Raw genomic sequence first — 25,102 nt, forward strand, 5'->3', positions numbered from 1 at the left:
CCATGGTCCACCCGCAGAGCAAGCGTTTATTGTTGTAAGCCGCCGGGTTTGGGTGGCTTGTTATAGCTGCCATGGAAGAGCAGTAGGCCAGAGATAGTGACTGCATTGTATCCGAGTTTTCTCAGGACTTTGTTTCTCCACTAAGAATGGGACAGTACGGGCAAAGACCATCCTCTTACCCATCTGAAATACAGCTGAGTCAGCTACGCAATAGGACTCAGAAATTGTTTGTAGAATAATGAGAAGCCACCGAAGACAGGAGAATGGGTTCGGGGAGCGGTGCATTGTTTGTATCAATGTGTGACAATGACCATAGCACTGGATCAGCACCAGCAGTGTGCCTGGCCCTGTTCTAATACTTTCCATCCTTCTCCTTTGCCCATCCTCACAGCCCCCTCGGGAAGCTGCCATTAGCATCCCTCCTTGATTTTTCAGGTGAGGGAACCGAGGCTGGGTGAGGCTAAGGAGTTGGTCCGAGGTGAGTGGCCATTAAGGGGGGAAGGAAGGCACCTTCCAGCCCCATACCCGCCTTTTATGCATGAAGGGGGCTGGCCTGCCCCACTTGCCAGGATGGAACCTCTTGTCCAGTTGGTGTCATAGTGGACAGATTAGAACATGGTGGAACCGGGATTTGAGCTGGTTTGTCTTTGCTTCCAAAACCCTTCTAAGATGGGAGTGGGGCCAAGGCATCTGGGAGCAGGACAAGGGAGAGAGGGGGCCAAGGAGAGCAGTGACAAGACGCGGGAACAGTAAGTGACCGGCCTGTGCGGGGGCCAAACTGTAGAGGGGCAGGGGGCTGATGGGGAGAGGCTTTATGGGCTGGGGTCGGGGAGGTAGTGGCCTCAGCTCTGTCCTGAGGCCCTGACCTGAGTCCCCAGACTTGCATCACAACTCCCTTACCCAGCTAAGGTCCATGTCATTTGTGAGCCTGGGATACACGGTCTCCGTCCCGTTAGCTCATGCGAGCCTCAGCCCGACAAAGAGCAGTGTTCTCATCTCACTTTAAAGAGAGGGAAACTGAGTCACAGAGCTTGGTACCTACAAGATCAATTAGTAGGTGGTAGAGCCAGGCTTTGGTCCTGGGCAGTCTGACCGCAGGGCCTGGGCTCTTAACCACTGAGGCATGTTTGGCAAGTGAATACAGGAGTCCCTGTCCGCTCCCCTGTGCTCTTCCCTCCCTTCCCCCCAGGCACCCAGCTACCCATAGGATGGCTTTTTGTGATTCAGGAGAAGGCGCCCTTTCTTTGGGGCAGAAGCAGCCCCTCCCAATGGTGCCTGGCTTGGTTTGTTTGGAACACAACCTGCCACACCTCCTCCATGGTAGCAAATGATGACTCTCTGGTTGCATCTCATGCATGGCTGTCCTCCACGCTCCACCCACATGGCTCCTGTTGTTCCCCCATCCCTACTGTGGTGGTGCGCAGGGAGGACCCAGACCTTTCTCCCAGCAATCCAGCCTGCTGCGCAGGGACCGCCTACCTGGGGACGGCTGAGGCAAGAAGGAGCGGGCAGCAAGGGCTTTGGTCTGTTTTAAGCTATTGAGAATCCACATCATTTAGTTTGGGAAAAGATCACAGTTTCTTTTTCAAATTTCAAGTCCACTGGAAGAACATGCATTTTGGAGTCAGAATTACAATGAACTCCCAACCAGCCCCTCGGCTGCACCTTTTTGATAAAAACAAAATGCTGCCTGTTTCTCAGCACTTCCCACCTCCCTCTGCTGAAGACGTGTCCCAAACGGCCATGATGACCAACATAATTGGCATCCTTAGAGCTGTGCAGTGCACAACATGTACAACCGTAGATGGCGGCCCCAATCCTGACAAGTCACAATATTTATGAACCTTGTTATCTTTACCCATAAAATGGAGTTTTATACTCTTTAGAGAAATGGGTTAGTAAATGTTACCTGCTATTTTATTATTATCGTTGCTGCTATCAGATTTCAATTCTGATATAAACAATTATATTGATGAAAACACCTGGTATTTACAGACAAGTTATATTTCTCCTATGAGGTTTCAAAAATTTATTTTCCAACTGTCTGGCACAGCCACAAAGCAGTCATTCTTGTTCACCTTTTACGGGCCAGAAAATGGATTTGTGCGTTTTCCCAGCGTTTGGACAGAACAAGACAATCAGGAAAATCAAGAGGAACATTCCAAGCTCCCTAATTCTCACTCCGCTTTCTTTCGCACCCCTCTGCCCTCCTGAGGCGGTGATGCTGGTGGTATTGAGGATAGTGGTAGGCGGCGGTGGCGGTGGAGATGCGTGCGCGAGCGCCTTTGTTCAGAATGTACCCTTGTTGGAAAGTCTTATTAAGTTGCCTTCTGTCATTGTTCCAGATTTATTGCTTTAATTTGTTTTGGCTTTTTATACACAGGAGCTGCACTTTCCTTTGTTCTACCTCAGTTTCAACCTGCCTGTAGGGTATAAAAATATATTTTTTATATTTTACCCTCTATAGTTTCCTTCTCTGGTGACCATTGTTAAGCAAGAAAATGATTTACTTTGGACTTGAGGGTCAGCAAAATAGGAAGTCATTTGTATCTGTAGCACTCTCGTATTTATGGGTAACAGCGTGTAGACGTGAGCCTGGACCACTGAAGACCCCTGGGAGCGTGCTGGATGAGCTGGGGCTTTCAGGGGACTCTCTCAGCCTCCAGGCCTCACTGCTGTGTCACCACAGATCAGCGAGCATAGGCGGGGGCTTCTCCCCAGGGTGGCACCTGCTCCCTAGGTGGGTCTCCTGGACCTCTGCAGACCCCTTAGTACCCTCATCCTGCACACGCTGCGCTGAGGCCCTGCGGGAGTTGGCCGTGCAGGGCCAAGTCCGAGTGTCTGTGTGTCCTTCCTTGCACACCCTCGTGGAGGCCACCCACCCATCGACCCCGTTGGTCTCCAGCATAAACGAACATAGGGCACAGCATGCCCTCCAAAACTTTTAGAAAACACCCAAGTGCTGATTTTCTATGGCAAAGCCACTGAAGGAAGGAAGGAAAGACAAGAAAGGAAGGAAGGAGGGAGGCAGGGAGGGAAAGCTTTGAGCTTTGAGACACAAAAGTCACATATGCCTGTTCTTTTATTTTTAATTAACTTATTTTTAAAGATTTTATTTATTTATTTATGTATTTATTTATTTATTTATTTATTTATTTATTTATTTATTTATTTGAGAGAGTGAGACAGAAATAGTGAGAGAGCACGAGCGGGGAGGAGAGGGAGAAGCAGGCTTCTTGCTGAGCAGGGAGCCCGAAGTGGGGCTTGATCCCAGGACCCTGGGATCACAACCTGAGCTCGTGGCAGGTGCTCAACGGACTGAGCCACTTGGGTGCTGCTCTTTCTTTTTTAAAAAATTTAATTTGATTTTTATTTATTTATGTATTGTTTATTGAAGTTCAATTTGTCAATATTTAGTATAACACCCAGTGCTCATCCCATTTAGTACCCTCCTCAGTGCCCATCACCCAGTTACCCCATCCCCCCCGCACCCCCCTTCTGCTCCTGTCAGTCCTCTACATAGATGTATCCATTTCTCCACCCTCTCTCCTCCCTTCCTTCCCCCTCTGTCTCTGTCTCTCTGACAAGGGACACCCCGGAGTCTAGCTCCTGCCTCCTGCAGGCCGCCTCCCATCCTGATTCTTTTGCCGCCTCTTCCCTGTCCTTCACACATGCCCCATCGCCCCTTCATCAGGCACCTGTTCCCTGATCCCCAGCTGGGGGGGCACCTCATCAGTCACCCTCTCTTGCTGTGTCCCATCTTTGCCTGCAGAGCACCTGCCATGACTCCTCAGGCCCATGTGATAACGTCCCCAGTCCCCGTGCATCTCTGAGTTCAGGGGCAGCCGGTTGACAGCCTGGGGAATCAGTGCCCCTTGGTGGCAGCCACCCAGGGCTCCTCCACTTTCCTCCAGGTTCAGCAAAGATCGGGCACAGCAGGGAAAGGTGATGGGCTTCATAACATGGATGTCCACACTGTGGGGTGCAGTGGGGATGATGCTCAGTCTCCCACCTGTTACCTGTGGCTGACTTTTCAGCCTGGGTTTCTGGCAACTGAGACCATTTTCTGCGACCTGTCTTCCAGGGTGGCGCTCTATGTAGCCTCCTCTCCTGTGGTCTCTGGTTACTTCTAGACTTTCTACTCTGTGGTGAATTATCACCTGGTGGACTGGGTTCTTTCTTCAAGGGGAAGCCTGGCCTGAGTTTTCTGACCTTGCAGGGACTAGGTCATGAGCAAACTTGTATCTTGCAGCAAAATGGGCTGTGTCCCATGGCCACCTACCTCTGCCCCAGTGAGGGGCATGTCTGTGCTTGGACAGCCCTCCCCATTAGCCCTCCTCCACTCTTGGTACCTGGTATCTCCTGTCACCTTGGCTCAGTTTCAGACCAAATCGCCTCCAGGGAACACTGCCTCCCCAGCTCCAAGAGCTCATGGTCTGCACTAAGTAGTCCCAACCCCTATATCCTCTGTCTCTCTGGCTCAGTCTTTGTCTGTCAGGGAGCCAGAAAGGAGAGCTGGAGTGGTTTAAGGATGGTTCAGGGATGGGGCCAATGATCCAAGTCAAGGCAGTGGTGATTGGCCAGGATTTTGTTCATGATCTACCTTCTCTCTTCCCTATCCCTTCAGTGGTCCTCCTCACCACTATCTTTTTGAACCTTGTTCCCATCCTTTGCTAACTTGCATCTCAAGGCTGCATGGCATATTAGTTGGGGTTCTCCACAGGAACAGCCAGCAGGCAATACACACACACACACACAGATTTATCATGAAGAACTGGCTCACTTGATTATGAGGGCTGAGGAGTCCCATGATCTGCCACCTGCAAGCTGGGGACCCAGTGAGCAAGTGGTATAATTTAGTCTCAGTCTGAAGTCCTGAGACTCAGGAGGCTGATGGTGTAAATCCCAGTCTGAGGATAGGAGACGATGAGATGAGATGTCCCAGCTGAGATCGTGAGGCAGAAAAGAGGGATGAATTCCTCCTTCCTCTGCCTTTTGTTCTGTGCTGGCCCTTGAGGGACCGGATGATGGTGGCCCATTCTGCTGCGGGGGAGCAATCTATGCTATGGATTCAACGGCTAATCTCCTCTGGAAACACCTTCCCAGACACACTTAGAAGTAATGTGTAATCTGGACACAGGGGCCCGTCAAGTAAGCCCAGAAAATTAACCATCACACCAAGGGTGTAGCAGGTGCAAGGGCCTGAGGGAGTGTGCGTAGCTTGGTGTTGCTCAAACCTTTCTGAGGAAGGGTAGAGCCGAGCTTCCCATCAGCCCCTTCGGATAATAGTGTGCTGCACCAAGTCCTGGCATGGGGTGTCCAAACATGCAAGAGAAACATCCAACCAAACTACTGAATAAAACCAACCACCTCCCTCCACCAGAGGGGGCGCAGAACGTCTTGCCTCACATGGGAGGGGACAAAATGCATGCTCCACGGCTGCAGTCATCCGCCTCCTGGGCTGGAACACCCCCGGGGACCTCGAGTTTGAGCCAGGCCAGGCCGGCGGTTGGAGGAATGAACGGGACAGGTGTTTGCTCTTACTCTAAACAGGCTTGCAAACCCTTTTAGGTAAAGGGCCAGGCAGTAAATCCTTCAGGCCTTGGGGGCCGGGGCATAAGATCTCGGCTGCAAGTACTCAGCTCCGCCGTTGGAGCAGGAATGTGGCCAGAGATACGAGGTAAGTGAAGGTGTCCGGCTGTGTCCCAATAAAACTTTATTTACAACTGAATGGATTTGGGCCATTGGCCTTAATGTGCCACCTTTTGCTCCACAGTCATCTCAGGGCTCCCACCCCCAGGCTTCTGATGGGCAGGTGGGTGTTACCTGCTGCCCCAGGACCCCTGCCCCTTCCCTGAGCTCAGGCAGCTGTCACGCCTCCAAGGAAGTCCCCTAACCTTGCCCAGAGCTGGGCTCCCCCCGGCTTCTCCTTCACCGGCACAGTGTGGGAACTGAGAGGGCAGGGCCCACCCCGGGCTGGGCCTTCCGGCCCTCGCCCTCCACTTTTGCCTGTGTGCCTCTGGCCCAGGCCGTGGGCCTTGCTGAGTGGGGCTCCTCCGCCTGCAGGAAGCAGGGAGAAGGGGCGCAGGAGCCAGGCTGGGGTGCGGGGAAAGGCAGGGGTGCTGAGTGACAGCTCCAGGGGGCCCTGCGGGAAGGGTGCCCTGGGCGGAGGGACGGCACCTGCTGGGGTCGGGGGGCAGCAGCTAAAGCACCTTCTCTGCAGAATGGACTTTCTCCCTGGAATAGGGAAAAGTCCCAAAGAAACACACACAAGATCATCTTCCATTGACGTTGGCCGATGATGGCTTGTCCGGCTCTCCAGATACTTAGGAGTGGCCAGGAGGAAAAGCATGTGTTGCTGGGACCCAGGATGGCGGAAGCTGGGCCAGGGTCTGGACACGGTTGTTGGATCCAGGAGCTCTCAAGCCTTTGGGCATTTGATTCAGCTGGAGCATATTTGCCTGGAGAAGTGGTTGGTTTGGGGGCAGGGAGGTTTGCACTGAAGGCTGAGCTGGGAGCCAAGCCCCCAGAGGTGTCTCCTCCCTGGGGGGGACCACAGCTGAGTCCATGTGGGGAGCGGGGGCCTGGTGGTTCCTCGTGGACTCCAGAGGGGCTGTGCAGACCTGGAGGGAGGCTCATAGCTCGGGGCCGGGGGGGGCTGCATGGCCAGGGGTGGCTCTCTCAACCGCAGCAAGGCCCCTGGCCCAGCCTGGGCCATTTGCCAACAGCACAGGTGGGCAGCGGGGGGGTAGGCGGGGGGAGTGACAGGGCTGGCTCCAGAGCCCCCGTGGACCACTGGCACAGCCCCCTGGATGTAACAGGGAGACGTGGGGGCTGTGCTCGCAGTTCTGAGGTGAAGCCACTGAGCAGCGACATTTATCACTAAAGGATCAAACAGCCTCATCATCTCGCCTGGTGGTGAGGGAATCAGACCTGTGGCAAACGGGGCATCCCCGTGGCTCTGGCCCTGGGGTGGGTTACTAGTTTCCTCTGCTGATGTAACAACCAGCACAAACCAGGAGGCTTCCAACAACAGAAATTCATTTTCTCACAGTTCCAGAAGCCAACTGTCCAGGATCAAGATGGCAGCCCAGGCCATTGTGACATGCCTCTCTGGCTTCTGGCAGCTTCTGGCAGTTCTCAGCCTTCTTCAGCGTGTCGATGAGAGGCCCTTAGCTCTGCCTCCAGCTCACGTGGTCTCCTCGCAGTGTCTCTCTGGGTCTCAAATCCCTCTCCTTTCTCCCCGAGGACAAGTCACGGGACACAAGACCCACCCTCAACCCAGGATGACCTCTCAAGATTCTTAACTCAACTACCTCTACAAAGATTTTATTTCCCAGTAAGGTGACTGCACAGTTACCTGGGATCAGGACGTGGACATACATCTGTTGGGGACACCGTTCAACCTACCAGAGTGGGTGTGTGCACCATGAGGGTGCCCTCTAGTCTCCATATCTCCCCCTGTACCCCCAGGTCTTCTTGGGGCATGTCCCTCTCTCCAGCTGGCACCCCAGTCCTGATCCAAATCCTTCACTCTTTCCTTTGGGGTCTTCCTATGGGGGTTTCCACCAGGAAAGACATTCTGTTAGCCTGGTGGTCATGGCACAGAGTCCTGGGGTGGGGCTGGGCTGGGAAACATTTGTATGAAGGCTTGGGGGATGAGAGGCCATCAGTGAGACCAGCCTGGGGAGCTGATGAGATCAGAATCCATTACTGCCTTGCAATTTTCTTGCTCCGAAGAAAGACTTCTCTCAGTGAGTGAGTTTTCCCAGAAAAGATTTCTAAAACAATGGCCTAAAAGCTCTCCTCAAAAACCACACCTAAAAACAGAAGCCTTCCCTCTAGCCATCTTGACTCCTTGGCAAAGGAAAAAGTGAAAAAGGCAAAAGAAAGTAGCATGAGCTGAGAAGGAAAGAGCTAAGGGAGAGAATTCTAGATGTGGGGTTTGTAGGGATAGGCTTCTCCCCTTTTCTTTCTTTCTTTCTTTCTTTCTTTCTTTCTTTCTTTCTTTCTTTCTTTCTTTCTTTCTTTAACTGGTTTGATTTTCTCGTCTACTTTTTTTTTTCAGTTTTTAAAATTTTATTTTAGAGAGAAAAAGAGTGAGAGCATGAGTGGGGTGGGATTGGCAGAGGGAGAGGGAGAGGGACAAGCAGACTCCACGCTTAGCGCAGAGCCTGATGCAGGGGTCGATCCCATGACACTGAGATCGTGACCTGAACTGAAATCAAGAGTCTGATACTTCACTGACTAAGCCACTGACTTCACTGACTGCGCCCCTCTACTCTACTTTTTTAAAGAGAAGGAGCCTGTTAGTTAACATTCGGGTCTAGACACCAGGCCATCTTGGGGAGATAGATGGCTGTACACACTCAGGGCCTTACTCTCCTTGCTGGAAAATGGGTACAATAAAGTCTGCCTCACAAGATGGTCTGGAGGGTAAATAAATAAATAAATAAATAAATTGGAAGAGGGTCCCACTCGATACCTGACACATGAGAAGTGCTCAGTGGTATTTGTAATTATGACTTCACTTAAGTCCATGAACACCTAATGACATGGGCATGATTTCCTCTTTTCCACAGATTTGGACACAGCCTCACAGAGGGGAGGTCACTTATTCAAACTCACCCAGCTGGGTGGGATGGACAGACCCCCACCCCAGTCCTCTTCCTCCCTTCTGTACTCTCTTCCCCTGCTTCCCCTCCTCTCCTCCACCCTTCCTTCTTTCTGTAAGGCCAAGGTTTATGATCAAGAGTGGGGTCAAGCTAGGGCAGAGGGAGTGTTGGGGGCAAAATGCTGGATTTGGAGTCGGGAGCCTGGAGTCTGAGGCTGGACCATGTGGGGTGGCACTTGGGCAGGGCTCTCTGTCAGGACCTCTTTTCCTTCCCTGTGTTGGGCTGTGACAGGAACACCTGCCATGACAGGAACCCTGCCCTCACCATCTGTGACAGCTGAGACCAGGTCCCTCAGGGGGTGATGGACTCCGCTCTGTGCAGGCATGGAACCCGACAGTTTGCAAGCCTCATTTCAAGGCCAGATGTCATCAATGCCCCTGCAACTGGCGGCTGCCCCCACCCCAGCCCATCCTCCCCATCGCATCCTACAGAGGTGCCTTGCAGACACAGTTGTCTAAACCCTCTCCTCTCCACACCTGCACTCTGGGCCCTCTAGGGAGGAGCTAGCAGCATCGACAGTTTTTCTGATCTGCTTCCTTCCTGTTTTTTCCCCAATATCAATGGAAGAGGCTGTTTTTAATTTTTTTATCATATATTTATTTAATGTTCCTAAAGGGAGACAATTCTGATAATTCCCAAAGGAGCATCCATTCATGCCACCTGACCTTTGCATGTGCTGCTCCCTCTGCCTGGGTCATCCTTCCTCCGTATTTCACTGAAGTGCCCACCAGCCCTCCAACGTGTAGCCCCGCCACGGTGTCCCTGTGCTCTGCAGCTGGTCTGGCTCGGGCCCTCGGCCCCACACTCTGCTGGCCGCATTCATTTCCTGCCACACAAGGCTCTGATCTCCACCTGTCTCTGTCCTTGTCCCGGACAAATGCCATCGGCAGGGCCCACATCTTCTCCCTCTCTGGATTCTCAGTCCCCACCGCCATGGGGAGCGTCACCCACCTGTCTCTGCCCCAGTCAGCCCTGAACACCAGCTGTGGAGGCTCCCGGACGCAAATCAAATGTGTCTGCTTCAAATGAAGCCCATATTCTGGTCTAGTGGGGGCAGAGCTGTTTCTTGGCCAATAAATATTAATAAGAAAAATAAACCAATCTTTTAGGCTTCTTCCCCCCAGCTGCCACCCCAGGGTTATAAATTATGTACTGCCTGAGTCTGTTTTGACAGTTGTGATAAAGTGGGTTTCAGATCCGGAGAGCGTTTCTCCTGAAAGATTGCAGCCTCGTGCAGTTTCCATACAGCAGCCCCCACCTCCCCGGTGCCCACCTTTTTTTCTGTCTGGGAGGACGATTTGACGAGAGCAGCTATTTTTCTACTCTGGGGCCTTTTCTGTCACCTTTTGCCAAACAGACACTGTGATTTTCTTTTCTTTTCTTTTTTTTTTTTTTTAAACTTTGGGTCCTTATCACAAAAACCTGGAAAGATTTTAACGGGCAAAATGGGTAGCCTCCCTGCAGTGGGTGTGACCGGGCCGCCCTGGCTCTCTCACGTGACCCTCTCCTTTCTCTGGACCGGTTCCCTCATGTGACCACAAATGGGCCCCAACAAAATCTGGGCCATCACTGTGGGCCTGATGAAGGTCCCGCTTCCTTTGGACTCTCTGAGTGTTTCCTGTCCTCTCCCTGCCCTCCTGCACACTCATAGTTGGGCTAAGAGATGCCTGTGCATCTCCCCTCCTCTTTGCTGCTTTCCATCTGCTGGGTGCTGGGCCCCACTTCTCCTGGGTCCCCAGCAGCCCTCATGAGTGCTCCCACGCACCCCACCCTGCCCCTTCGTGCTCCCCCCAGGCTCACCTGCACCTGCTTCCTCCATCACAGACGTATTACTTGCATGGAGTGCAAGGCACAGGCTCTGTGTGTCCCTCGATGAAGATGTATGTGTGACTACACCTGTGTAACCTCAAGGTCAAGGCCGAGATGTCCAGCACCTGGCAGCTCCCTGGTGCCATCTCGGATGGTGAGCAAAGGCACACTTATCCCAACCCCTGTCAAGATCACCTCCACCTGCCCTCAGATGCCTTATAAATGGAATTATACAGCATGCAGTTTCTGGGTCTAGATATTTTTTCTTCTCACCATGATGTCTGCGAGATAAATCGAGTTTGTTGTATTAGGCGGTAGATTCATTTTTCACTACTAAGAAGTATTCCACTCTCTTAGTTCCTTCTAGCTGCTGTAACAAAATACCACAGATGGGTGGCTGATGAACAACTGAAACTATTTCTCACTGTTCTGGAGGCTGGAGGTCTGAGATCAAGGCGCTGGCGGTTTCAGTGTCTGGGGAAGGACCGCGTCCTGGTTCATGGACAGCTGTCTTTTTGCTCTGTGCTCACAAGGTGGAAGCAGCAAGAGAACTCTCTGGGGTCTCTTTTATAAGGACACTAATCCCATTCATGGGAGCTCTACCCTCATCACCCAATTACCCCTAAAGATCTCACCTCCTGATACCATTTCACTGGGGATTAGATTTCATGAGATGAATTTCAGAGGGATGCTAACATTCAGCCTGTAGGATAGATAGATAGATAGATAGATAGATAGATAGATAGATAGATAGGTAGATAGATAGATATTATATATCTAATATATTTATATCTATTTCCACTATCTTCACTTGTTTTTATGAATAAAATTATGAGTAATTCTTTCACCTATCTTTTGGTGGAAACAGATTTTCATTTCTCTTAAGGACAAAGCTAGGAGTAAAATTTCTAGATCATAGAATATCTTCTAGATTTCTTTCTTTTTTTAAAAAAATTATTTGAGAGAGAGAGAGAGGGAGGGAGAGAGAGAGCACATGCACAAGCAGAGGGAGAGGGAGAAGCAGACTCCTGGCTGAGTCGGGCGTCCAATGTGGGGCTCGATCCCAGGACCCCAGGATCATGACCTGAGCCGAAGGCAGATGCTTAACTGACTGAGCCACCCAGGTGTCCCAGAATATTTGTTTCCAAAGTAATTGAACCAGTTGACATTCCTACCAACAATGGAGGAGAACTCTAGTTATTCCATATCTTCCCCAATACTTTCTAGTGCTAGACTTGTGTGTGTGTGTGTGTGTGTGTGTGTGTGTGTGTGTGTGTATTTGGTCCATTTTTTACATTGAATCCTCAGTCTTTGATTTGAAGGAGTTATTTGTATATTCCGGATAGGAGTCCTTTTCCACATTTAAGTAGTGCAAGTATCAACTCCCAGTCCCTGGCTTGTTTTATCACTCTCCTAATGGTGTCTTTTGATGAACAGAAGTTCTTTATTTTAATGAAGTCCCATTTATAAATCTTTTCTTTTATGGCTAGTGCTTTTTGTGGCATGTTTAAGAAAGCTTTGTCTACCCAAAGGTCATGAAGATATTCTCCCATGTTTTCTTCTAGAAGCTTCATTGCTTTACCTTTCACATTTAGGTTTATGAACCATGTCAAATTAATTTTTATGTACTGTGTGAGGTTCACCTTGACTTTTGAAATAGCCTCTTCCCTGGTACTGGCCTCAGCTTCCTATCTTGAATTAACCCAATTTTTGTTGCTAGCATGGATTTCCATTCTAAAGCCAGGTCTGATCACCTGACTTTTCTGCTTAAAACCATTTTGTATTTCTCTGACCATAAAGTCTAAAGTCCTTAGCATGCTGTCAGACAGATTCTTCCAAGATCAGATACTTAACTTTTTGCTTTATCTGTTAATCCTCTACATGGATATTATACTCCAGCCAAAAAAAAAAAAAAAAAAAAATCTCTACTGCTATGGGTTAAATTATTTCCCCTCTACACCCGAAGATATATTAGATATATTAAAGTCCTAACCTTCATTATCTCAGAATGTGACCTACTCCAGGCAAAAAGATAAGTAGTTTATCTTGGCAGCCTTTCTCAGATCTGCAACAACCAACATGGTTCTTGTTTTAGATTTCTACTACCAACATGAACTACCCTAACAGCTAGTGACTTAAAATGATAATTTGTTATCACCTCTCATGATTTTGTGAATCAGCAGGTCTCAACTAAATGGTTCTGGTCTGGTCTTTGGTATGGTTGAAGTCGGATGGCAGCTGGGGGTAGAGTCATTTGAAGACTCAAATGGGCTAAACATCCAAGGTGGCATCTCCACCCACATCTGGTTGGGATGGATAGAAGACCTGGCGGTGGATGGGCTTCTCTCTTCATGTAGAGACATGGGCTTCCTCACATCATGGCAGTATTATGGTCACCGAACTGCTTACACGGAATCCGGTTCTGTGAGAATGAGTGTTCCAAGCAACCAAAGAGGAAGTGGCAAGGTTTCTTCTGACCCAGCCTCAGAAGTCAGGCAGGATCACTTTCTCCCACATCCTATTGGCTGAAGTCACGGGACAAGCTTAAGTTCAAGGGCAAGGATTACGCAAGAGTTTGAATACTAGAGTCATGCCTGGTGACGCTAGGTGCATGGAGAGACTAGTCAAGAGAGCTCTTTCGTGCATCCTCCTTTTTCTGTGGACAGATGATCTTTTGTCCCCCAAAGGACATTTATTAGACCAGTAATTTATTCTGTAGTCAATTTCCTATTATAGAAGTCATGTCTATCCCTGGTATCTAGATTAAAAAGGACAGAGACAAGCCTAAAGGATGGCCTAAAACTCTTCCTTCAAATAGTGTAACCTCAGCAATGTAGGCATGTCTCCCAAACTACTGTACAACACACTACACTGTTAACTAATGGCCCGTGAGGAGGTATCCAGGATGATATCAGTGTGCGTTTTGAAATATAGAAAACAGAGCAGCTCCTAGATAGATATTACCTTGGAACTTCAGATTAATAAACAACAGAATAGATGATCGCATTCTAATCTCATTGAAATAATTAGCATTTTCATTATACTCAACAGAGCTAATCAAAACAGCCATGTAATGGAACTAAGATGCATTGCAGACATTTTATAGGAGGATGGATGGAGTTTCAGAGAAGTAGACTGATCTACGCAAGGAAATAGCTTTTCATAGCTGAAGAGCTCTTCAAATCTAGTGTAATTCAAAATCCACTGTTCCTTTGACTATAGTAGGTTTCTTCTGGCAGCAGGTTGGTGTCACGTATTACATTACCACCCCTCCCATGTCTGTGCAGACATCACTAATCAATCATGGGCGTCTCTCCTGTTGAATTCAGACATTGACCATAATCATTTTCAACCCAGATCTCGCCTGAGCACTTGAGGCTCAAGATAACATCTTCTTGCCACCCTGACACTCTTATGTGCTGTTTGTTGGGTGACCAAGACTCTAATGGGATCTTAGACTATGTTTTGGTGGCTTTCTCCACATTGGAAACATTGTCTCTTCTTTGATTTCAGTATTATTAACATGAGGGATATTTTCTGTTTACTCAATTCTAAGAAGCACATTCACACACACACACACACACACACACTCAGATTTTAACATTTCTGACTTGGGAGTGTATCTTATAGTGAATGTATGCTGTCTATTTCCCCTCCGGAAAATCACTGTTAGATTGATGGTATGAAGTTCAACTGGTAGCATCTTAGAACTGAGGAAATATATCCTCTAATTCGTTTATGTATGAATTTGCCTAATAAGTATTTATCTGTGGCTACTCCATATGAGGATGGGTACTGAGCAATTAGCCTGCAACAGTGAACATGGTTCAGACTCAGGGCTTGAGGACAGTTTTTCAACCTTGATATGATTGGCATTTGGAGCCAGATAATCTATTTTTTTTTTTTTTTGTAGTAGTTAGTGGATGATTATCCTGTGTGTGTTGTAAAATGATCAGCAAAATAATTGGTCTATACATATTAGACTCCAGGAATATTTCCACCCTCGTTGTGACAGCCAGAATGTTCCCAGATGTTGCCAAATACCCTTTTGGCTCTGGGGTGCAAAAATCACCCATCACCCCTAGGTAAGAACCATTGCTCCAGAAGTTAGCTCTCCGGGTCATCATAATCTTTGTCTTTGCTCTCATATCACTCATCTATGGATTGAGATTTCATCTAAGTTGAATTTAGGCAATTTTTTTCCACCATGTACCTTGGGACTTGGGAAATAACTACTATTTTTAGGATACCTACTATGTGCTGGACATAATCCATGATCTTTGCATACCTTAACTCTTTGAATCCTGATATAGAAGGCTGTGGTATATGAAGAAGGGTTAGTAGTGTGGGCTCTGGTACCTCTGGAGTATAACTCTTGGCTTTTGATGGACAGCTGCATGTTATCATGGGTAAGGTAACTATTCTCTGCTTCACTTTCTCCACCTGCAAAATGGGAGCTCTAAGAGTTGATATTACAAGAATTAAGCTGTTAAAACATTGAAAGTATTTAGAACAAAACAGGCACACACGAGGTGCTCATAAGCCAGAGCTTTAATTCTTAAGCCTAGTTATATTGGTGCTACTGTCTCCATTTATTCTAATAAGGAAATTGAGTCAGGGAGGTTAAATTGGTCAACTTCACACAGAGAGGTGGGTTGGCAGGGCTGAGATTCAAACACTGGCATACCTGCTTTCAAAGCTGATGGAAAAACCCCAGAGCCTGTGGTTCCCCTTGCACACAGGGCTCCAGTGAGGCTCACAGGCCAGCCACCTTACAGACCACAGCAATCACACACAGCTGGGGACTGAGGCTCACATGCACTGCCTTATTCAGCCAGTGTCACCGGGGGTCACGGGTTAGAGCACCCGGGCAGTGCTGTGAAACAAGGTAATAGGAAAACACCATGGACTGTGAAAAAAGTCAATGAGAAGCACACAGAGTGAAAGGTGGAAAATAACAGATGAGAACCAATATAGAAGACAGATGCCGGCACCTTGCTAGAGCTTAGAGGGTGACCAAGGTCAGCTTTCTTATCACAGGCTTCTGGGTGCACTTTGACCCTGCCCCATCTGAGGTTTTGGTGAATGCTTGTCTGCTGGACTCTGGTTGTGGCTCCCCTTCCTTGGAGCATGCTGTGTTTGTGGCTTACAGGTTTATCCCTCTCACCCCTACCAAGATGCTCCTGCCCCAGGCTTGGAGCCACTTAGTGCTGGGGGCCCTGCTTGTGATCCTTGATTGATGCTCATTCATTGGAGGAACCAATGATTACTTCTTTTTTTTTAAGATTTTATTTATTTACTTTGTGTGTGTGTGTATGTGTGTGTGTGGGGGGGAGAGAGAGAGAGAGAGAGACAGACAGAGAGAGAGAGAGAAAGAGAGAGAGAACAAAAGAACAAGCACGGGTAGGAAGAGGGCCAGAGGGAGAAGCAGACTTCCTGTTGAGCAGGGAACCCAATGCAAGACTCGAGACCAGGACCCTGGGATCATGACTTGAGCTGAAGGCAGACACTTAACCAACTGAGCCACCCAGGCACCCCGATGACCACTTCTGATTCTCATGGAAATCCTCCGACTTAAAGTCTACTTCATGGTGAGAAAACAGAGACAATGAGAATAAGGTGCTTGAGCCCACAGGCCTATGGTCAGGGAGAGGCAGGACTGGATCAGCAGACAGACAGACTGGCTGTTCACAGATGGATATATAGTACATATCCATCATATGTGATGCACACACTCCTTCATTCATTCGTCTTTGACCCCTTAGCACATGCCAACCACCTACTGAGTTTCCTGATCCTGTAACATCTGAACCACTGGATTAGCACTTGAATCTGTTGCCTTGTACCATTCATTCTTGGGGGAAATGTATAAGTGTCCTGCTCTGGTCTAGGCAGAGCTTAGTATTGGGGATCCATGGAGAAACTAGACGTGGTCCTGTCCTCATGGGTCTCCCAGTTTGGTGCTTGAAACAGACTGATAAGTAGATACTTTTTCATCTGACACCTGCTGATATGTGATAAAGACAGTATTGGGACAACTGCTTGTGGATTGTTTTCAGATGTGAATCATCTTTATTTGAGTGAATGGTGATCCCTTATAGGCCTGAAGTGCCCCTATGCTCTTTTCATGTCCCCTATTGATGGCAATTTAGGGTTTAGAATATCATATCATTACTTGGTCAGGGGCAACCAGTATCTGTACCAAGGTCTCATCTGGGAGCCTGGGAGAGAAAGTGAATGGTTTCAGGGCATGCTATGGTCCATGGTGAGGAAGGAAACTTTTCCAGATGTTCGATTAGGTTCAAAGTGGTGTGGAAACATCAGCCCAATCTGAGTGGCCCCAATGTGTCTGTGGGGGTTGGATCAGTTCACTACTAATGTATAACAAACTTCTCCCAAACTCAGCATCTTAAAGCCATATGTACTAATTGCTGTTGAGGGGTTTGGAGGTCAGCTGTACTTTTCTTCTGGTTTTAGCTGGGCTCATGCACACATCTGTGATCAGCTATGGCTCATGTAGGCAGCTCTACTAATGTCTTCTGGGATCACTCACAGGGATTTGGCTGCTATGGGCCAATGTAGAATGGCTTTGGCTTACCCAGGGCTCCCCTTCCCACATGGTCCCTCACCTCCCATCAGGATAGCCTTTTGAGGCCTGGGTAGGAACCTCACCTGACATTACTCTTGCTGCATTCCACTGACCAAAACAAGTCACAAGGCCATCCCAGGTTTGAGAGGTGGGACATAGAAACTTCACCTCTTGGTAGAAGATGCCAAACTGCATAGTAAACGGTGTAGACACAAGCAGACTCAGAGGGGTAGGGCTGTTCTTGCAATCAATCAGTTGGCCACAGTGCTGGAGTGAGATGAATCAGCTGGGGTGGCTGACCCTATTTCTGGAAAATTAACTTAACTTGGAACATGGTCCTAGCCAGGCATTGGGAGCATGAAGCCTAGGACTCAAGCCCTGTATGGAGGCTAGTGAGGGACTCTCGGGGGTTTCACCCAAGCAGGTGGGGCTGTAGGATAGAGCTCTAGTTTTAGTTAGAGATCAAGTAGGGCAGAAAGCCGTATGAGAGTGCACTTAATCCACTGGTCAAATGTGGCTCCATCAAGTCAGTGGCCCAGACCCATACTCTGCACAGTGGGCCAAGGAGCCTCACTAGCCTTCCAACCAGAGGTGGTGATACAGTGTCTGATGAGCCTCTCACCCTGCTTAGAATGGATTCTAGCAGTGGGAAAGTGCTGAATTCCCACCTAAGCTACCTCGCCATCTACTGCCAAGCAGGCCTGGGGAGAGGATTGTCCACTGGGGTTTGTGGGGTTTCTATACCTGCAAGGTCAGGTAGAAACAGACAGATGATCCTAGATCTCTCATTTGCCAGCTGTTGGCTTTGGTTGGGTGCCTTCGTCCCCCTGAATCTCACTTTCTTCCTCCTCAGAATGGCCATCCTGAGGAGTGGTCTTAGTTCATGATAGTGAAGACTTCAGTGAAACAGTACATAAATGTGTAACATGGTCTAGTAAGAACAAACATCTACAAATAGGATTTAATTTAAAAATCATGTAGCTTTTAAATCTTTAATCTGACATCCAAATTTTATACTAAAAACCCTGGGCTTTGGAGAAAGGTAAACCTGAATGAAAGACTGACTTTATTATCTGGCTGGGATTTGTGTAAATGAGCTCAGCATTTACCTTCTGTCTCTGGGGAATAACCACATTCTCATTCTAGCCAAATCTTGCTCAATCCACATGGCTTGTGTGGGATTAACGTCACTGAGCCCCTGCCCAGTCCCAAGGACCTAGTTAGGCTGTTCTCTGGCCACATTGCTTAGTTCAGGGCTATGCATGAGTCAAACTGGACTCAGGTTTCTCTGTGAGGTTTTGCCAGTGAAATCACGGAGTAGGCCTTCTCTTTCCGCAGTGTCTTGAGCTTTAAGGACCATGTAAATATGGAGCTTCTGGGGCCATCCTGCCCCTGTGGAGATAGACACTTTCTGAGAATAAAGCCAAGATAGGGCAAGTAATGCTTGCTGGGAATTGAGAAAGAGTCTTGATTCAGTGATTGGACTCCTGGATCTCGCTTTACCTGACCTTGACCCTACACTTCGACTTCCTAATTACATAGACTTTTTATTTTTTTATTTTTTAGTGTAAGTTTATTTGAGCTGATTTTTCTATCTTTTGGAATTAGATGATCCTTACTAATTTGTCATGTAATTTCTGAGTCTCAATGTTCTCATCAGTAAAATATGGAAAGAAGCACCTGTTTCTTACAGCTGTTTGTGGGTTAAATGCATGTCTTAATGGGTGCCTGAGTGGTGCAGTTGGACTCTTGGTTTTAGCTCGGATCATAATATAAGGGTCCTGAGACCGAACCTTGCATTGGGCTCTGTACTCAGTGCCAAGTCTGCTTGAGTTTCTCTACCCCTTCTGCTCAGACTTTCTCTCAAATAAATAAATAAATCACTTAAAAAATGCATGTCTCAAGAAACTAGCAGAGTGCCTAGTTCTGGAAAGGCTGGTATGGGCCAGACCAAATGGGATACTAGGCTCATGGGCTTGGACTTTTCATTATCAATGGGATACTAGAAAAGTCTTCCTCTCTTGCTCATTGTTGTAAATCCTCCAGTTTCTGTGACCATTGTTAGCCAAAAAAAGGCCAAGAGTGGTTCACCTATCTCACAGGTAGAGGATTTGGAGGCAAGAGGGCATTAAGTTTTAAGGAGGGAATAGAGAAGGGAATAGCCTCTGTAGACTACCAAGATGGCCATAATCTCCTGCTCATTTTCTACACACTTCTTGTTTATTAAACATTCTTATTGACTTGAGTTTCTCAGGACTCTGTAGCCGACAGTAGTGATTTATAGTAACTGAATATCCATTTGCTGAGTGGCCATTTGAGGGCTGATTGTGCTTAAAAAATCCTTTATCAAGCTTGCTCTCTGCAAAGCCTATTGCCAAATTCAGAGCCACAATTTGTCCAGGTAAGCATTTGCTATTGGGAAATACTTTCTATGTAGTTTCAATGCTTAATTTTTATTTGACTTTATTTGAACAGGTATTTGTCGTTGAACAGGTATTTGAACAAGTATACCAGGCCTTGTGTTTGGCATTGGGAAAAGAAAGAACAGCCCTGGATGGCTCAGAATTTCTAAAGCATTTAAAATATAATGGACTGAGAGAAAAATAGTAAATAACATATTTTCATAAAAAGTCACACTAAGAAGAGTTACCATTTATTGAGCAGCTACTGTGGGGCAAACCCTCCACAAGAGTCATCTCACAAAAACCATACAGCTACCTTGAAAGGGACTTGTTCCTGATGTACGTATGAGGGAATTTAGGATCAAAAAAGGTGAACTGACTGGTCCAAAATGTTGCAGAGACCCCAAGTTTCCTACTAAATATCCAGGTTCCTTTCATCTTTTATTGCAGAAGCCCTCTGTGTATTGCTGTGGGTGACAATGTACTCAGTTATGAAAGTGCATGTTCCATTCTCTTGTGGGTGAAAATGGTTGAGAAGACATATTGAAGACATTGTTGATTGAGGTTTTGGGGGAAAATCTTTAAAAGGAGATAATTGAGCTCAGAGAAACATCATTTTCCTGCTTCTTTACATCTTCCTTCTGGATTGGGACAAGAATGTGATAGTTGGAGTATTTAGAGGTGTCTTGGACCATGAGGTGAGCTTGAGAATGGAAATCACAAGCAAAGTGTGATGGAAGGAATGGTGGAAGCCTGAGCCCTTCTCTTTTTAAAATTTAGATTCAATTAGCCGACATATAGTACATCATTAGTTTCAGATGTAAAATTCAATAATCCATCAGTTGCATATAGTACCCAGTGCTCATCACATCATGCGTCCTTCATGCCCATCCTCCAGTTACCCCATCCCACTACCCACCTCCTCTCATGACCCTCAGTTTGTTTCTTAGAGTTAAGAGTCTCTCATGACTTGTCTCCCTCTCCGATTTCTTCCCATTCAGTTTTTTCTCCCTTTTCCTATGCTCCTCTGTGCTGTTTCTTATATTCCATATATGAGTGAAACGATGTAATTGTCTTTCTCTGATTGACTTATTTCACTCTACGTAATACCTTCCAGTTCCAACCATATCGACGTAAATGGTAAGTATTCATCTTTTCTGATGGCTGAGTAATATTCCATTGTATATTCTGTCTTCTTTATCCATTCATCTGTCAATGGACATCTCAGCTCTTTAAACGGTTTGGCTATCGTGGACATTGCTGCTATGAACATTGGGGTGCAGGTGCCCCTTCAGGTCACTATGTTTGTATCTTTGGCATAAATACAGTAGTACAATTGCTGGGTCTTAGGGTAGCTCTATTTTTAACTTCTTGAGGAACCTCCATACTATTTTCCAGAGTAGCTGCATTCCCACCAACAGTGTAAGAGGGTTCCCCTTTCTCCACATCCTTGCCAATGTTTCTTGTTTCCTGTCTTGTTAATTTTAGCCATTCTGACTGGTGTAGGGTGGTTTCTCCTTGTGGTCTTGATTTGTATTTCTCTGATGATAAGTGATGTTGAGTATTTTTTCCTGTGTCTGTTGGCTGTTTGTATGTCTTCTTTGGAGAAATGTCTGTTCAGGTCTCTGGCCATTTCTTGACTGGATTATCTGGTTTTTTTGGGTGTTGAATTTGATAAGTTCTTCATAGATCTTGGATACTCGCCCTTTGTCTGATATGTCATTTTCAAATATCTTCTACCATTCTGTAGGTTTCCTTTTAGTTTTATTGACTGTTTCTTTTGCTTTTATTGACTGTTTCTTTTGCTGAAGCTTTTTATCTTGAAGAAGTCCCAATAGTTCATTTTTGCTTTTGTTTCCCTTGCCTTTAGAGATGTTTCTAGCAAGAAGTTGCTGCAGCCAAGGTCGAAGACATTGCTGCCTGTGTTCTCCTCTAAGATATTGATGGATTTCTGTCTCACTTTTAGGTCTTTCATCCATTTTGAGTTTATTTTTGTGTGTGATGTAAGAGAATGGACCAGTTTCATTCTTCTGCATATGGCTGTCCAGTTTTCCCAGCATCATTTACTGAAGAGGTTATCCTTTTTCCATTGGATAGTCTTTCCTGCTTTGTCAAAGATTAGTTGACCATGAAAGTGAAGATCCATTTCTGGGTTCTCTATTCTGTTCTATTGATCTATGTATCTGTTTTTGTGTCAAGATCATACTGTTTTGATGATCACAGCTCTGTAATAGAGCTTGAAGTCAGGCATTGTGATGACCCCAGCTTTGGTTTTCTTTTTCAACATTCCTCTGGCTATTCAAGGTATTTTCTGGTTCCATACAAATTTTGGGATTATTGTTCCAGCTCTGTGAAAAATGTAGATGGTATTTTGATAGGGATTGCATTGTATATGTAGATTGCTCTGAGTAGCATAGATATTTTCACAATATTTATTCTTTCAATCCAAGAGCATGGAATGTTTTTCCATCTCTTTGTGTCTTCCCCAATTTCTTTCATAAGTGTTATGTAGTTTTTAGACTATAGATCCTTTACATCTTTGGTTAGGCTTATTCCTAGATATCTTAGTTTTTAATGCAATTGTAAATAGGATCGATTCCTTAATTTCTTTTCTTCAGTCTCATTGTTAGCACATGGAAGAGCAACTGATTTCTAGGCATTGATTTTGTATCCTGTCATGTTGCAGGATTCCTTTGTGAGTTCTAGCAATTTTAGGGTGGAGTCTTCTGGGTTTTCCACATAACGTATCATGTCATCTGTGAAGAGTGAGAGTTTGACTTCTTAGCCAATTTTTAAAAAAGATTTTATTTATTTATTCATGAGAAACACGCCCTGAACTGAAGGCAGATGCTCAACCACTGAGCCACCCAGGCTTCCCTTCTTTGCCAATTTGAATGCCTTTTATTCCTTTTTGTTGTCTGATTTCTGAGGCTAGGACTTCTAGTACTCTGCTGAGCAACAGTGGTGAAAGTGGACATTCCTGTCTGAGCCCTTTCTTACCGTGGAGCCACGAGCAGAGCCTGGGATGGCCCACTCAGACTTACTTTTGTGAGAGAAAACAGTCATCATCTCGTTTACTCCACCATTCTGGCTTCCTGTTCTACCCAGCCAAGTCTATTTGCTAAAGTCATAAAGCTAGTATGTAGTAAAGCTGGGATTTGAAATGAGGTCTTTCTTAGTTCTCATTTCACTAATTGCAGTGCTGTTTGTTCACTAAGAGCATTGCATGGCTGCCTCTGTGCTCGCTACTAAAGACACGAAGAAGAGCCAGACTGCATGATGGAGTTATATACTAGAAGCACTGGGAAAGAGAAATGCTAACTACCTTGTGTCACCAGAAGACATCACAGAGAAGGCAATATCAGCAGGGTTGAAATGTTTGAGATCACTAGCAGAGAGGAGGGAAAAAGGCATTCAAGACAGAGGACATGGCATGCTCAAAACCGCGATGTGGTTCAGGTTCACGGTCAGAGTTGGAAGAGGGCAGAGCTTCCTTACCCTTACAGCTAGGTGTCTTTTGAATAAGGAGCTTTGTGAGCAGATTTTGAGTCAGTCAGCTTTGGCTGTGTAACAAACCACCCCATAACATACTTATTTAAAATAATACACGTTTCATTTGCTTATAGTAATCCCATAGGCTAGCAATTGGGCTGCTCTCCTGGTCTCAGCAGGGCAGTTCTCCTGGACTTGCCAGATGTTTCAGAGTTGTGAATGATGAGCTAAAGATCTTGACATCACTCTACAATGCAGAGTTACCTGGTGGCCCTTGCTTAGAAAACATAGTTTGTCATGTCATTGTGTTTTGTTGTTAACCAGCTCTGAGAAGTCAATTTGTCTTTTTCCCGTTTTTCCATTGACCTACAGCTAGTATTTGTTACAGCATATATAGGTCAATGATTGCAAATTATTTAGGAAGGAGGGAGATTGTGAACAGTGGAGCAATGAGAAAAGTAGTTTGTGATGTATTAAAGTTTAAATAATGGCTCAACATTTTTACCCAAAAAACATGTCTTCACTGATGCTATCTTCAGATCTGTTGTTTTTATGTGTCAGATGTTATTACTGCTCTTAAAGTTTTGCGAGGCTGTGATTATGCAACTTTGGGTACTCTCTTTAAAGAACAGAATTGTGAGCAGAAAATCAGATTGAAACTGAATATTTAGTTAGAATGAGAAAACAAATTATATAGACTGAGAATCTATAAAATCCAAAATAATCTCAAAAAGCCCAGGAAAAAAAAAAAAAACCTCTACTTTTCGTGTTAACTTTTGGGCACACTTCTAGAACATGTTTTCCCTAAGATTTTGGGCTTACGCTCTTTTATTGCCTCTTCCCAGGACCAGAGTTTTCTAAGAATTTCTAATGAGACAGTAGAGAGATTATTCAGTCTATCTCCTAGCATGGGAATTAGAATAGTTTTGATTCATAGTTAAGAAAAGTTCTTTGTTAGCATCTCAACCTGTTGTTGCTCATGTCATATAGATTTTAGGATTGTTATCAGTTTGGGGGAAAAGTCTATCTAATTTCTACCATAGGTTCTCTGTAAGATTGCAGGGGATTTTAGGTTTTCTTCTGTACCACTTAAATCTTAAATCATCTTTGATTTCCTAACATTCATTAGCCAGCTTGTCAATAATTTGCTCTTGTGATTGTATATTTGGATTTGATTTAATTTGATTATGATATTTTATTTGACTCCACTGATGTCAGCACTTTGTTTCAAATCAGCCAGAAATTTGAATATCTTCTTAATATAGTCAGACAATTCACTCTCTTCCATTGATCAAAATATCAAACAATCCAAGAGCTTATGCATTATTTCTATGAGAAGAGTCACAATTACCACATTTAGTGTGATCTAAATGTTATTTTCATTATAATTTGCTTTTAAATGCCAGGTTAATTTCTAGTGCTTTTTCCCCCTCATATTTTCATTTAGTTTCCATTAATTTTTAATTGAATTTCCTCTCATTTCCTTAGCAAATAACTTTAAAGTTGATAAAAGAATGTACCTTTCATAAACATCCAATTCAGGAGCCTGTGATTTCTTATTTGTTTTATTGAAACATTCCAAAATGCCTTTATGCCTTTTAAAATTACAGTTGAAATTGTGTATTAAAGCTTTATCAACTTTTTGAATACAGTTTTTCCTTTCTTTCTTTTTCTTTCTTTCTTTCTTTCTTTCTTTCTTTCTTTCTTTCTTTCTTTCTTCTTTCTTTCTTTCTTTCTCTTTCTTTCTTCTTTCTTTCTTTCTTTCTTTCTTTCTTTCTTTCTTTCTTCTTTCTCTTTCTCTTCTTCTTCTTCTTCTTTCTTCTTCTTCTTCTTCTTCTTCTTCTTCTTCTTCTTCTTCTTCTTCTTTTTACATTTTCTTGGTGTTCAGATTTCTCTTCTATCTTCAGAAATGTATGTCAGAGTCCTTTAAATATCTTTTTGTTCATGTGCAAGGCTTGAAGAGCTTTACAATGACCAGGCCACCTTATCAACCTTAAATTCTTTAGAGAAAAATCTAAGTTGGCATGTGTATATAAAATAACACATCTACAATTCAAACCTGAAAGGAAAACATTTAATGGAGCAGAATACCAAAGCTGTCATCAGCTCAGCACAGTGGAGGCAGCTTTTCCTTC

The sequence above is a fragment of the Canis lupus genome, chromosome 13 (genome assembly GCF_011100685.1).
Source record: "Canis lupus familiaris isolate Mischka breed German Shepherd chromosome 13, alternate assembly UU_Cfam_GSD_1.0, whole genome shotgun sequence".
NCBI classification, from domain to species: domain Eukaryota; kingdom Metazoa; phylum Chordata; class Mammalia; order Carnivora; family Canidae; genus Canis; species Canis lupus.